The following is a 15137-nucleotide window of genomic DNA, read 5'->3' on the forward strand; positions in this document are numbered from 1 at the left end:
TTATGGAAAGAGTAGCCTCAGGTGTTTGTGAAGCTTCACTAGACATGCAAGCACCAAACAGCAAAAACAGAAAGAGGATTTCACTGAAGTAAAAAAATTCACTCTCATCCTAATATACAAAGTTAAGTGGAAGTGTGGATGTTTTAAACATAAACAAACTTGTTTCTACAGGCCAGTAAGTATAGTACACACAGTGATTTCTTTCATATATTGTTGAAAAAGTTTAAGCCAAGTTAGTATTTCAGCCTACAACCTTTAAACTTACTTTCCTGACACGAACATTCGCTAAGTTATAGTATGGGGATATTTTGCATGAAATAAAAATGACCACAGATTTAATTAAAACATAAGTTATTGTTAGAAAGAAAGGTCCTGCTAAGAAAACAAAATTTCAGGAGTATATTAGCAACAACGCTCCTGTGTTATTTGCATGTAAAATATATATTTTGTACTTCACATTTAAAAAGGAAATTGAAAGTGTTAACAATGGATGCCTGAACACTTTTGTGTTCTTTGGCTGCTTTTATTCATATTTTTGTATAATTGGTTGGCTCTCTCATACAACAATAGCTATATTCTATTCTCTATGCCTGAATGCCTATCTGCTTTGGGGAAGTACGTCACAGAAGTAAGTTGTACCAAAAAACATCCTTCAGTACAATCCTCACATGAGTATATCTTCAGATGAGTGCAAATATCCATAAGAATTCCTTATTTTGGAGTAGTTAATCACCCACCTTACTTAGAATGGTTTTTCAATCATTTCAGCAGAGTAATTTTAATGGCGACCAAGATCTCAGCTCCATTCTGTTTATTGGACCCTTAAGTAACTATGTAGAGGAAGCATAGCTTTTCCTTTGAGAGATTGCATGCTTTATTATCTGCTAATAAAAGGAACAATGTGTCATACAACTTCAGGGAAAGTGGGAGGTGAAAGAGAAAAAAACACTGACTTAATCAAAAACATTTGTTTAAAATGAATCAATACAGTGGGTCATAACTTGAAAGAACACCATAAATATAACAGTGTTGCCTATGTTGACTATGAAGAGGCATCTGGTAACTCAAAAAAAGTTTTTTTCTGATTCCTGTACTCCTGTTAGTCCTGCAGAAGTAACATCATTGTGAATGATCTTATAGATGCACCTTCTACTTTAACAATAGAAGTTACCACTTATCAGTGTGCTACAGATATGACCAGATACTGCTGAGACCATAGAAATTGGAGGACAGGCGGCTGCTGATATGTGTTTTGGCTTCCAGAATACAACCAACAGAAGTCTTTTCAAATCCAATATGGAATGCCTGGCTGGAAATTATCTTGCTTTGTTTTGGGACGTTCACTTACAAATTAAACAAACTTCATAGTAAAGATATCTTATAGGCCCCCTTAACTTCACTGTTATGCAGTCTCAATTCTTCATAGTAGGAATAACTTTGTTATAGGGAACTTAACTATTGGGTATTCTGGGATGGGAAACCAAATTGCCTAAGCAAGAACATGCACAGACTAACTGCCTGAAAGACTGACTCAAGAAACTAAATATAACATTGTGTGTTAGTCTTTTTCCTTTCTACCACCACATCACAGAGGAACAGAGGAACCCTGTATGAAGCACAGACATACACACAGCTGTCCTCAAGAACTTTCAATGAAAAAAAACACACAAGCCTTCCACTATCAAATGGAGACAGTCAGCTTGACAAGAAAATGGGTACAGAGACTCCCAGGGAGCAGCTGGTGGCTGCATTACAGAACAATTCTGCTCTCCAGGCTTGGACTTCTTAACACCTTGGAAGGTATAAAAGAAAATCTCTCTAGCCTGTTTCCAGATCCCTACATTTTCAGGAGCCTTTTTAACTTTAAGTAGTACAGCAAAGGTTTGTGCTGCACTTCACTGAATTTGGATTTTCTACCTTTAGATTAGGATGGGGTTTTATTGAGAACCTCAACAAAATGACAGCAAATATTTGATATGAAAAATTCAGAATGGCTTGTATTATCTGCTGTATGAGAATCAGCTCTAAATTGCTAGCAGTCAGTCTGGCATGTTTTTGGTTTGTTTTTTTCTGTAAAGTCCTTTACATTCTTGCTACCAGGTCAGCTTCTTTTTCAAACACTAAGAGAAGCTTGGCTAACACCAGCTAAGTAGTTTTGGAAAAAGAAGAGGAATGTATGTGATAGAAATACAAAAGAACAGGTTGTGGGGTTGCATCACCACAGGTAATGGTTAATAAACTGAAGTGCTAGCTACAAACTTGGAGAAACCAAAATGGAAATGCTATACTGACATCATGGGTGTTTGTAACCATTCATCTAACACGCTGTTCTGTAATATGCAACTCACAGATTGTGGCCTGAGCAGGGGGATACAAGATATTTAACATTTATTATAAACATCTTTAGATAGGTATTTTGGTGGCTTGTTTTGTTTGGGTTTTAGGTTGAGCAAAAAGAGGAACTGGTATTGGTTCTCTACCTAGCATTTGCCTTGGGCAGTAATACTGCTCCTGTCTCTCCCAGCCAAGTGATCACCAGTTGCCCAATAAAGGAGAGAGCTGACTTTTCCTGGCAACATCACCATTCACTGTGTAAGTATAGGAAGGACTGAATCTGTTCTGAATTCAGTTTGCAAAGTCAGAAGAAAATGCAAAGGAGCAAGGTTAATAGAAGTCTAAGCAGATATAAAATGCTAAAATGTTTCCTGTGTAATTTAAGCCAGACTATCAAAATTGGCCTTCTGATTTGTGCTCTAAAACAACTGTTAGCATGGAAACAGAGTAATAAGTTTGAAAATTTTGCAGCTCCAGTTTTAGAGATCAGTCTTTTATTATGCATTACCGCATAGTAAAATATTATTTTGCATATGCAATTGCATATTGCATAATATGCAAATTAGCCTTAAAATTCAGTCTTTGAAAAGAAAGGAGTTATCAAAAGCAATAGAAATAAAGGTGTCACCCAGTCTGGTGTCTTCCAGGAGAGTCACAAATACCATGAAGTTTGTTGAGACATCCTGAAGAGATCTCTTCAGAACAGCAGAAAATTCCACACTTCTGCTGAAATGCCATTATAATTAGAGAGGTAGTATTTCTTTTTAGATTTGCTTTTAATCTATTCAGTATATCACTTGGTTTCATGCTATTTAAAAATAATTTATAGTAATACTAAGTCAAATACTTCATGGACATCTAAATATATTGCACCACAGTTATCAGCTACCCTTATGAATCCAAAACCTCAGGCTCCTTTGGCGGCCTGTAAATTCTACAGCATCAAACTGCTCTTTACCAATTATACTGCTTCTTAATTCTTCAGCAGCTGATTCATACAGTGCTTTTTCCCCAAACAATTTTGAATTCACTTGGATTACCATTAAGCCAGCTATCATTTCATTACACATTTTATCCTAGGTATCTTTTTAAAATACTGGCAGTACATTGTCCTTTAATGTTCATAGAATGCAGCTTCCATAGTCAATCCTTGTAGCCAGGTTATAAGATTTTTTTTCTGAACATAGGAGAGTAATTTTCTTTTCCATTTAGATCAATAATTCAGTCTTCTCTCATAGACAAAGCTTTCTGAAGCAAAGTGGGGGTTTCTTTCCAAGCAACTTCTTCTGGGATAACGTAAATAATCTCCTTTCCTAATGACAATCAATCACTGGCAAAAGGGCTAAAGAAAAACCTGGTATATGCTAATTCCAGCTACAGCTATGCTTGAATGTCAGATCAAGGCTTCTTTCATAGCATCTAAGAGTATTACATAGTTAAGAATAAAAGAGGATAAATACAGAGCAAAAGTATTAATTTATGCAGATCATGAGGGGGGTAAAAAGTATTTTCTATAAAGGCTTTTATAAACCAGCTAAGTATTCCATAGCAGTTAGTGTTTAAATTTTGCCATGGCAGTACTCAAATAGCACAATAACCATAACTAAGTAATCATCATCAGGAAAAGGTTTATGGGATATTCTTATGCTTTGTAAAAAAACTATATACATTCAATATTCATTCTGAGATGGTTGCATCCTGCTTACTGTAAAACAGCTATTCTGAGGAGCAAAAATATATGTGCATAACAGGGAGCCAGGGGAAAATATCGCAGCAGTATTTCATTTATTATTAATTACTGAATTAGCAATTAAATATAAGATTCTCCATGAAGGGAAATTAAGACCTTTGAATTTTGTCAACAGTTCTAAAACTATACTGATTTAAGCATGTTAGATTCCAGGTGAAACCAGAGCATGTAACAAGTTAATAGGTAACCAAAGACACATTTCTTGGAATCATACCAATCACCAAACATGGAAATTATTTCTGCTTGGGTATATACAAGTAAATATGGTATTTCAATTTCCTTTAAAGAAAATAAGGCTCAACAGACTTACTGTAGGCTATTTATGCTGCTTTTTAACAGGATCCTGCAGGTGCATAATTGCCTAAAGCAATCACTTCCAAATGAATTAAGGAAGTTTTACTATGTTCTTTCCTTCTTCCTTTACTTCCACAGAAACCTTGCATTTGCTTTTGTCCCAATGGGAGGAAAAACTACTGTCAGCAACTCAGATGGGACTGAATTGATTAACTGATTAGCATCCTAGAGTATCAGTTTAGAAAGTGAATTTTCTATTACGAATCAATTGCCATTGGAAAGTAGTCTTTTTTATTAACGGCCTTTTTATCTTCTCTGGAGGGTTCCTTGACACAAGATAGTGAAATTTTCTCACTCTTTATTGTTTAAAACTATAATCATATCCAGAAAAGCAAACATTTACTGTGCCATTAAACCAAGGTAGGGAGGACTGACTTTGACTTGAAGCATTCTTGATGTTTTACATAATTTTTTATCATTTCAATTAACATTGTCAAATGTTCTGCTTTATACTGCAGGCATGAAAGAAGTATTACAGGCTTTCTAGGTGTGCTTATATCCTAATTAATTTAACACCTGAGATTAGCAGCAAGACTGAGCCTGCTTAAGCACAGGAATAGCTATTAAAGGAGAGTGCCATGAAAAGAAATTCAGTTGTCATCTTCCCAGGGAAAGCTGCTTAAAGGTATTTGCAATGTGCTGCCCTCACAACTTGTTTGCATGCAAAGTTTGTCATTACCAAACATCAGTTTGAAAGTTTCACTTCTTCTTCTCCCTGTCCTTTGACAAAGCAAGAAATGCCCCTCACAAACACAGTTGTTTTCACCTAATCTCTATGAAAAGTGAATGATGCTGTATCAAAGACATTTCTTCTTAATACTGAATTAATCATATAGCATTTTCAGCATATAGCAGAAATACTCTGACCAGAATTTAGGGTGCTTGCTTGTTTGTTTGTCATTCTGCCTCTACATGAGAGGATTTAGGCACTGAGCTGAATCAACTGGACTGTGTTCAGAGCACTTGCAATTTCCTTATCATAAAAATTATTGCCTTACTCAGGTATTCCCAGTCTTTAGTTCAGGTTTTCTCTTTTTGCCTCTCTACATTCTTAGCACATTGAGAAAATGTCATCGGCTTTCACCCCAGCCCTTGCACATTATCTGCAAATGGCACCAAGTTCTGCATGTGGTATTTTTATAGATTTGGTGATTTGGATGGAAGTTCAGTCTGAGGGGAGACCGATTGATCTTCACATATTGGCAAGCCTTAGACTTAAGCTATGAATAAAAAAATATTTCACAGGTTGTGTGTTATTACTTTTTGTTTGTTGCTTATTGATTAACTGTCAAGACTAAGAGCTTGGTTTTTAAAACAAAGCAGATGTGGTGGTCTTTTTAAAAAATATATTCTAAAATAGAATATATAACAGCAAAGGCCGAGGTAGAACCAGACAGTATTCAATGTGGCATTGCTGCGTGGTAAAATCTCTGCTTAAAATAACCTTGTAAAATATAACACTAATTCGTTTCTCCAAATAAAATATTTATACTAGTCTCAAGAAAGCTTTATATTGCTCTTGTGGAATTTGCATAGAATGGAAAAGCTGTTTTAATTTTAACATTGTTATGTTTTAATTTTAACATTGTTATGAAATAGGAAATAAATCAACTATAGGAAGAAATTAATGCTTTGTTTTAGAGCAACAAGAAATAAGAGATCTTGGTTTTTTAGCAAACTCTTTAAAGCACCTATACACTTTAAATATGGCTTAGTTTCTTTTGTGCTTCTTTTCCCTGCCCTGTCGGCATCTTGGGGTTCTTTTGCAAGAAACCTCAAGGCTGTTATAGTTCATGTGGGAATGCAATAGTTGATGAAGGCTCCTTTTCAATACCTAGAAATATTTAGAACACTGGACAACCTCCTTATGCCCCATGATTAAAGGGATCAGAGATCCAGCAGACTCTAGAGACATTTTTGACAAGCTGCAATATTGAAATTAAGACTTCAGGGTTAACTTTTTCTTGAAAAAGTGCTTAGCTCACGTTTACTACACTTTCACACAAGAACTAATTTTTTTCCCATTTTCTTTTATAGACATTGTGCTGTTCTTCAATGAACAGTAGTACAAAAGGAAAAAAGACACAACTAAAGTTAAATTGTGGCTGACAGCTAAAATTCCAAAATTATTTCAGTTAAGACAATAGAAGCCTTCTCATTAAGTAAAATCTAAATCTGTATATTAGAATTAGAATTAGAATTTTAATGACATAACATTATGTTAAACCTTTGGACAAATGTCGAAAATACTGACTACCTAGTTTCAATCATACTGGGAAGTTATAAAATGTTCTTTCAAGTACATATATTCTCACAGTTTGTACTTCTTGGAATTAACATTTTGCATTCTTTTACCTTCAATTATGCTTCTTTCATGCATTTATAGTTCCCACAAATAACCCAGGATTAAATAAGTGATCTTTACAGTTTCTCCTGCAGAGTGATGATTTTCCTATTGGGCAGCACTCTCAGATGCAGAGTTTGTCAAAAGTTCTGTGCTCCACATTTCCTTTGCTGGAATTAGAGTGACATAGCAAATTTGCAGGAAAGAGCAAATACTAATAGAAGGTGTCAAATTCCCAGTGGTATATACAGAGAAAGAGGAATTATAATGTCTTATTTCCCCAGACTTCCTAACAACAGGCAAATACTCTACATATAAAACTGTTTTCTCTATGTCCCAAGCTGTGAAATGAGTTCTGCAACTTGAATATGGTAGGCACTAAGTAAAGAATTATATGGACTGTTTTGGTTTTTTCCCTGCTGAAATAAATCTCTTTCTTTTAATAAAAAAAAAAAAAAATAGGTTGGATATTCTGTCTCAGAAGACTAGATTGTATTGAAAAAGGTATTTTGTTTTCTCCTCTTCTTTCCAATATGTATGTTAGCAATAAGTATCACTGTTGATTAACTGTACAGAGAGTATTTGAAATAAGAATATGGAATGCAACTCTACAACTGTATAATTTAAGAGTTAGTAAAGGCAATAAAAGAGTGATTGTTTTCTATTTCATGTGGTAACAATGAAAGAACATAAGAATCTGTCAAGAAATAATCAGAATGAGCCACTTTGGCTAAGAGAGCCAATTGTTTTTCACTTTATATGGTTCTGTAAGTTAATGGTTTTGTAGGGACTTCAGACATAAAATGTCAGAATTAGATTTATCCAGTTAAGAGGACAAGTCAATGGTCTCTTCCATGGAATTTAATCAAGAAATTTCAGTATAAATCAACACAGAAAAATGTTCTCCTAATTATTAAAGCTACCTTGTGTATAAATATTCTGTTTCTGAAATGTTATTTTTCATCTCCTTCCACTCTGGAAATCAATAAATGGGTTGAGAGAGTAGCTGTGAAAGATGCGTCCTCTAACCCACTTATGGAAGGGTTTATTTGGGGCAAGCAAAAATAAGGTGTTGGCAGTGGGCCTTACTTTTGAATGAACTATAACAGAAGATGCAGATAATTATCTAAACTTCTTGTGAACATTCTTTTAAGGATATATAAATACCATCGAATAGAATCTCTGACAGATTCTACTACAGCATTAAAGATGTAGGCAAGTTGGTTGGTTAAGCCAATTACTATCACATAACATTTTTTTTTCTCTTAACCCTTAAATAAATGCTAGAATACCAGAGAAAACTGAAATTTATCTGAAACATGATACCGAGAACAATAAGTGTCAAGCTGGGAGAAGAGAGATTTATTGTAATTTATTTTAAAAATAAATGTGCTTTAGAAGCAGCCACAAACTGACTCTAATGACTTTACAAGAACTACACAGAAACCCAATTGCTTATATTTGGTTTTTCCATACCACAAAGGGGAAAATGTATTATTTTACCCATCTCTTCCTGGCAGATGCTGCTATTTACAGTACATTACATTTAGGACTGCAAGAAGTCCTTGTCCTATACTTCAAATACACTTGCTCCAGCATCTAGAAAGAGAAGATATATAACAAAATGACCTTCAGCTCAGCTGGCACCATCTGTACCCAACAAACCAACCAAACCAGCCCAGGAAGTGATGCACCAGAGGTGACCCAGGGCCTTTGCAGAGGATTTCAAATGCAGCTCCAGTGAATTTTTAGACAAATGTTTTCAACCAGCACAAGTACCCAGCAAAGTTTCAGTTCTTACAGCTGCACTTTCTCCGTGGAGAATAATTCATTAACAGGGGTCATTTTTAATAAGCAGAGAAAGTTTTCAGAATGCATTTGTCATATGCTCAAATTGCATGAAATTTTTAGGGTATCCAAAAGAAACTTCTGTTGGCTCTTGTCCTGACAGTAATTTACCAAATAATCACAGGAGATCAGTTTGAGAAAGTCCTCCTGCAAGACACTGTAGCTCAGAGAAGCTCCATAGCAATAAAAGTTTTTGGAGACTGCAAAGATGCAGATTGTACACAAACAACAGTATCCCAAGCCTAATCCAAACCACATCAACATGCTCCGATGTAGAAACAGGTCTCTGACTCGCAGTTGTCCGGGGTAAAAGCTGTCATTATAGCCCATCAGATTTCCCCCTACATGCAGCTCAGCAAATATGAGTAACTGAGAGGTATAATCATCTGCTGAAAAAGATTAATGTTTTTAACTACTGATCCCCTTCATCCTTTGATTATGCAAACTTGTATAAAACTCAGATCACCTGGTCTATTTTTGTTCTGGCTTACCCATCCTTTCCAGCTTTGTAACACTAAGACAGAGTTGCAATAACAAACTCAACAGTGAGGTAGTTATTCTTTCATTCTCCAGATGAATTTGAAAAATTTTCAGTTGGGTGTCTCCTTTTTGTTATCACCGGTTCACTCTGAAAAGCCTACTCACCTCTCTATAGTTCTCTAATTATTTCTTTTTTTGCTTGGTAAGCTACAGGTAATGCATTTTACTTTGCAATTTCAATTCTGTCTCCGAGTAAAAATAAAATAATAAAAAAATACTCTATTCTACTTGCAATCAAAAGACAATGCTTTTCATACATATAAAGCATTTGGAACTGCTATAATATGATTTAATGTTTTCATGGAGAATGAATGATGAATACATAAAAGTCATTCTGCCACTGGTTCTATGCATTCTGCAGGCTGTACTATTAACTGTCATTTATCAAACACATAAAGAGAATGTTTTCTTTCTGTGGATGTACAAGAAATAACCATTAAACTATGCAAGGTTTTTTTTGAGGTTAGAACATTTTACTATACTTTTCCACAGAGCATAGTTAGGCATATTTTTTAATAGTGGCTATGTAATGACACTTGAATAAAAAAAAAAAAAAAAAACAAAACACACCACAAAAACCCCACAACTCAGCCAAAAGCTCTTCTATAATACTAAATGCAATTCTCACTAGTTTGCTTCCTTGATACTGAGACTAGTTCTTGGTATCTACCAGTCACTTTTAGGAAAAAAAAAAAAAGTCCTTGTACTTTCCTCCTAGATGGCAGTTTTATTGCCTGTGCTTTCCTCATGAGGAAAAGTCAAGATATCTGGAAGTTTCTAATTTAATTAAAAATCTGTTTTAAAGACCTGTGAAGTTTGTTCCTGTCTACCCAGTGACAGTTAAGTTTTAAGATCTGCATGAGGAGTTGCAAGGATGGCCACTCTCTACAACACCACAGATCAACAGATACCAGCCTTATGCCTGTACTCAGCACTGCTGAGACCACACCTCAAGTACTGTGTTCAGTTTTGGGCCCCTCACTAAAGAAAGAATATTGAACTACTGGAATGTGTCCAAAGGAGGGCAACAAAGCTGATAAAGGGTTTGGAGCACAAGTCTTACAAGCAGCAGCTGAGAGAGCTGGGTTGTTTAGCCTAAAGAGGAGGCTGAGATGTGACCTTATCACTCTGCAACTACCTGAAAGGAGGTTGTGAAGAGGTTGGGATTGGTTTGTTCAGTGAAGTTCAGTAAAGTGTCATAGGACAAGAAGGAACGGGCTCAAGTTGTGCTAGGGAAGGTGGGTTTAGATTGGATGTTAGGAAGAATTTCTTCACTGAAAGGTCTATCAGACATTTGAACAGACTGCACAGGGCAGTGGTGGTATCAGCATCCCTGGAAGTATTTCAGAATCATATAGACAAACTGCTTAGGGATATTGCTTAGTTGAGGTCTTGTCAGTGTAAGGTTATGGGTGTTCTCATGATCTTGGAGATCTTTCCCATCCAAGGTGATTCTGTGTTTTATATATACTGCTCAGATAAAGCAAATTCAGCTTTATTTCCATGAACTCATGAAATTTCCTGAAGAATAACATTACTCTGTGCAATGACGTCAGCAATTATGTTGTTTTGACTGTATTCCCAGATGTTTTAGGAATAATTCATTTACCTCCTTTTTCTATTTCAGTAGAGCAGTTAAATTAAAAAGTATGACCTGTGCATGAAAAGGAAAAAAGTGAGAAGGAGAAGCTTATAATTTTCCAACCTCAATAGTGTCTTCCCAATATTACTGCACTGGGGTCTGGGTGTTACATGTCCTTTTCTATTTCAGATACTCAAGCCAGTTGCCAGATTCATGGATCAGGCAGCAAATAATGATGTTCAGATTACAGGCACATCACTTGGCAAGCATAGAAAGAGCCTTTTCAAGCAAACTTATGTTCTGCAGATTGAAGGCAAAAGTTTACTTCAGTTTTTTGACTCTAGTGTTTTAACAGGAGAACAACAACCAGAAGCATCAACCATTCAAATGAACTTGCCACCATGTGTTCAGTGCTTGGAGGAATATGTATTTGGTCTGAAGATCCTCACATCAAAGATCTGCAACGAAAGCTAATGCTTTGCACTTGCATCATACAAACAATATGTTTTCATATTATGCATTGTCAACCCCCTCCTGCAAGTGGAACAGTTAAATTTGCCACTGAGAAGTCACAAATTAATTGATCTTTCTCAAAAGTTCATTTCCATCAATAGCAAGCCAAGTCATTGCCATCAAATGAAAGAAGACAGGCAGTAACACTGTGGCATTAGTATGCTCCTTGAGCATAAGATACAGTGGAAATATCATCTACCTTTGGAAATGCAACAGCAGAGAAAGATGAGTGACATTTCTGATCAAAGGAAACAAACAATGGAAATGTCCTCTTTACTGAAAAATAAATTTTTTCAGGCAAATTCAAGCTTAGATGCAATAAGGTGAAGGGCAAAAACCAGAGTGGACAATGTCAGCTCTGCCACTCTACTCCCAGCCTTGCCCTGATTATCTTACTCAACAAGTTCCTCTAACACTCAAACAAAATTCCTGTTCTTGGAAACTGATTGTCTCAACAATTATAAGAACTTAGCCTATATAACCATTTAGTAAATGTATAACAACTAAGAATAAATATTTACCTTTTAAACATGAATTTTTCTGTTTAGCTGTATTTCTTTCAAAGAAAGTATCTGCTCCTCTACACAAAAATGTGTACTAGGTATCTATTTTCCCCATCCCACCACTTTCAAATCTGAGCAGCAGCCATTCCTCCAAAATGCAGGAGGTGAAATCATACCACCACGGCATCAGTATAATTTCTCTTGTGGCATCACTTCCAGCCATCAGGCTATTCCTAATCTGTTACAATCATCTACAAAACATTACTGCATTTATGTATATTTGCATGCCTTTTTGTAATTTTAAGTGCTTTTAATTTGTTTAATCTAAAATAAAATTGTCCCTTTTTTTGGTACCAAAATACTAAAAACTGAAATATGTCTCTACCATTATAAAACTTCTTCCAAACCATGAGGAGCTTTTTCTTAGCCACCACAATCTGGCATCCAATGATCTCTGGAGTCTGCACATTTAATTAGTCTGAGGAACTCATTAAGGTATATGGAATATTAAGATGATGGGATTGTGCTAAGTAGCACTGTACGCAATCTAACATGGCAGATGGCACAGCCTGCTGACACCTGGGCTGGTTTGTTGTCTTGCTGACAGATACAAACAGCCAGCACTATAATTGTAAGGCACATAATCATAAAAAAGGTTCTGAAAATAAAATACCCATCAAATATTCAGTTTTCTGTCTGCCTCTTTGTTCCTAAAGAAGTGTTTTGTGTTCAGTCACTGAATTTAAAAAAAAAAGGTGCATAAGTTGAGGTTTTGTTTTTGTTCACCATCCTACTTAGGCGCCAAGTGTACTTTTTGTTCTATGGCAGTGACAACACAGTGCTATTGGAGTCATGAGAGACTTTCTTCCTCCTCACCTGAATTCTCAGATGAAAGAATCACTTTTGGTCCTCATTAGTCCAAACTCGAAGTATTTTCAACACTCTGGGGGATCTGATTAAAAATGGACAAGCCTTACAATGTTGCAGCTTGCAACTACTTTACCTCTAGTGGTAACACCAATGTGATGGAAACTCTAATTTCTCTCTGGCAAACTGCAAGATATTCTCAGGTTTTAAAGAGGTATGCAAAACCCAACAATTACAAAGTTGATCAGCAAATCTCACAGTGAAACAGTGCACCTGAAATCATATCAGGGATAGAGAAAAGTGCCATTTAAGATTTAAGGTTTCTTACTTGCTTTGACATGGGATGGAAAGCAGAAGTTGAGAAAAGACACAACAGTCACTAGATTAAAAAAATAAGGGCTCTGGGGTTTTTATATGAAAAAGCCAATCAAAAAGCAAAACAACTTCCTCATCAAGCCTTCTCAGCATTTCAAAAATACCATGATTGCTTTTGAGTTGCTTTTAGTTAAAGTAACAGAAATCATGATCAGCAGTGTTCCTGCTTACAAAGACTTATTAAGACTCTGGACTGCATCAGCTGCCAGAACACTGTCAAACTGCACACACTGGTGGGAAACTGAAGAACTTCCTTTTGCAAGAGTGAGGCAAAATAGTCTCAGATCCCAGGGATACATTTTCTATAATCCAAGTTAGTATTGCAGAGATAAACTAGACCACTATTCTTGTGGAGAAATTGGTGTATCAAAAAGCTTCTCTCCTGGACCCCAATCTTATCTAGGAAACTTAAAATTTGTTTTTGACTTTTTTTACACAGAATTTTTTGAGAAGCTTTGGATTACTGCATGGAGCTTTGTCAGAAAAGTAAACTGCAAGCAACCATGGTGTTCAGGATTTCATTATTGAAATAAGCCTGGATGCATTCCCCCAGTCAATATTGAAAATTAGTTTCTTGCATTTCCTGGTTTAGATATACCTCATCAGCACTGACTTTTTGGACCATAACACCAAAAGGGCAAAGCATGCCAAGCAATGTATGCTGAAATATTAGCAATTATTTGCAACCAATGTAATACTATCACATTTTGCAAGAACCTATATTTTCAGGAAGGGGAAAAAACAAAATTAAGACCAAAACCAACCAACCAAACAAACCATCAAAAAACCCCAAACCTGTCTATGTGCCCGGCATTACCTCTTCTGGTTTTGATGCCACATATTCATTTCTGCAGCTTGATCCTCATCTTCAGGTCAGGAGTTAGAAAAACTGTAGTGTGGTAAACCTATTATTAAGTATTCTTTCATACCAAGACAGACTCTTTCCCTGCTCCATGTGTCAGAGAACCTGTGCTTTAGTGAAGAATAGTCTTAGAGGATGCAGTGACATACTTAAGAGAAAACAAATTGTATCTTTTTCTTCTATGAAAAGAAATTAAATAGCTCACAGCATAATATTTGCTAAACTTAGGAAAGTAAAATGCTGTAAAAGGAATTGCTCTTCTGATACTAGTCTTCAATTTTTCATTAGTACAATACCTATTTATTAAGAGCCCATCAAGACTGTCCACTCAGTTATATATATGTAATGCTAATCTTGCAACTCAGTTTGTATAATATTCTGTTAATGAAGCATAAGTATCCATACCCTATTTGAAGATGTTTTTAATGCAAAGAATTAAGCAGCTTTTTTTAATGGAAGCATACAAAGAAAAGAAGTATACAAGATGAAATATTTTATCTGTGCTGAGATCTTTACAAATATAATGAACAAATTAAATGAGGTTGAGGCTTAGTCTCTTGCAGTAAATCTCTTAATTAAGCAAAAAATTGGCCAGATGTTATGAAAACTGTCATATCTCTTCTATTTCACTTTTGACTGGTACACAATATTTTTCCTCTTCCAGGATGAGTCTTATTACACTTTGGCTCAATGAACTTTTCTCATTAACTTTCCCCAGCACAGGCATTATTTATTTTGATCAGACCTACAGAGGTAAGGAGAGAGTGTGAAGTCGCCAAGAAACTACGTGAAATCAAAAGAGCCTAAGCTGTCCCCTGACATAATCTCATATTAATCTTTATACCCAGGGGAAAAGGAGAGAGTCTGAAAATCTGCATTAGAAAAGCATATGAAGAAACAGTTTTCTTCTTTGTCAGAACCAAACTAAGAGAATTCACAATTATTGGTGCTCTTCTGAAAATAGTTTAAATGCATATGCTTCAGTAAGATTAGGCAGTTTCTTAGTAGAAATTTGTGCTGCTTTATTTGGCACAGCCAAACACAGATGGGATTTTTCCTGCTAGAGTGGATTTGTCAGTTATAAAGCAAAAGCCATATTTCCTGGGAAAGCTGTGTCCTTATAATATGACATGGTGAGAAGCACAGATCAAGGAGGAAAATTAAGCCTGAGAAAGGTGGTTCTTTAAATACTTATAGATTTGGTTACAGTTGATCTGCAAGCTTGCAGTCCGGTGTGTCATAATCACACTTTTCTTTCATTCTTT

Source organism: Calypte anna, chromosome 4B (assembly GCF_003957555.1).
Source record: "Calypte anna isolate BGI_N300 chromosome 4B, bCalAnn1_v1.p, whole genome shotgun sequence".
NCBI classification, from domain to species: Eukaryota; Metazoa; Chordata; class Aves; order Apodiformes; family Trochilidae; genus Calypte; species Calypte anna.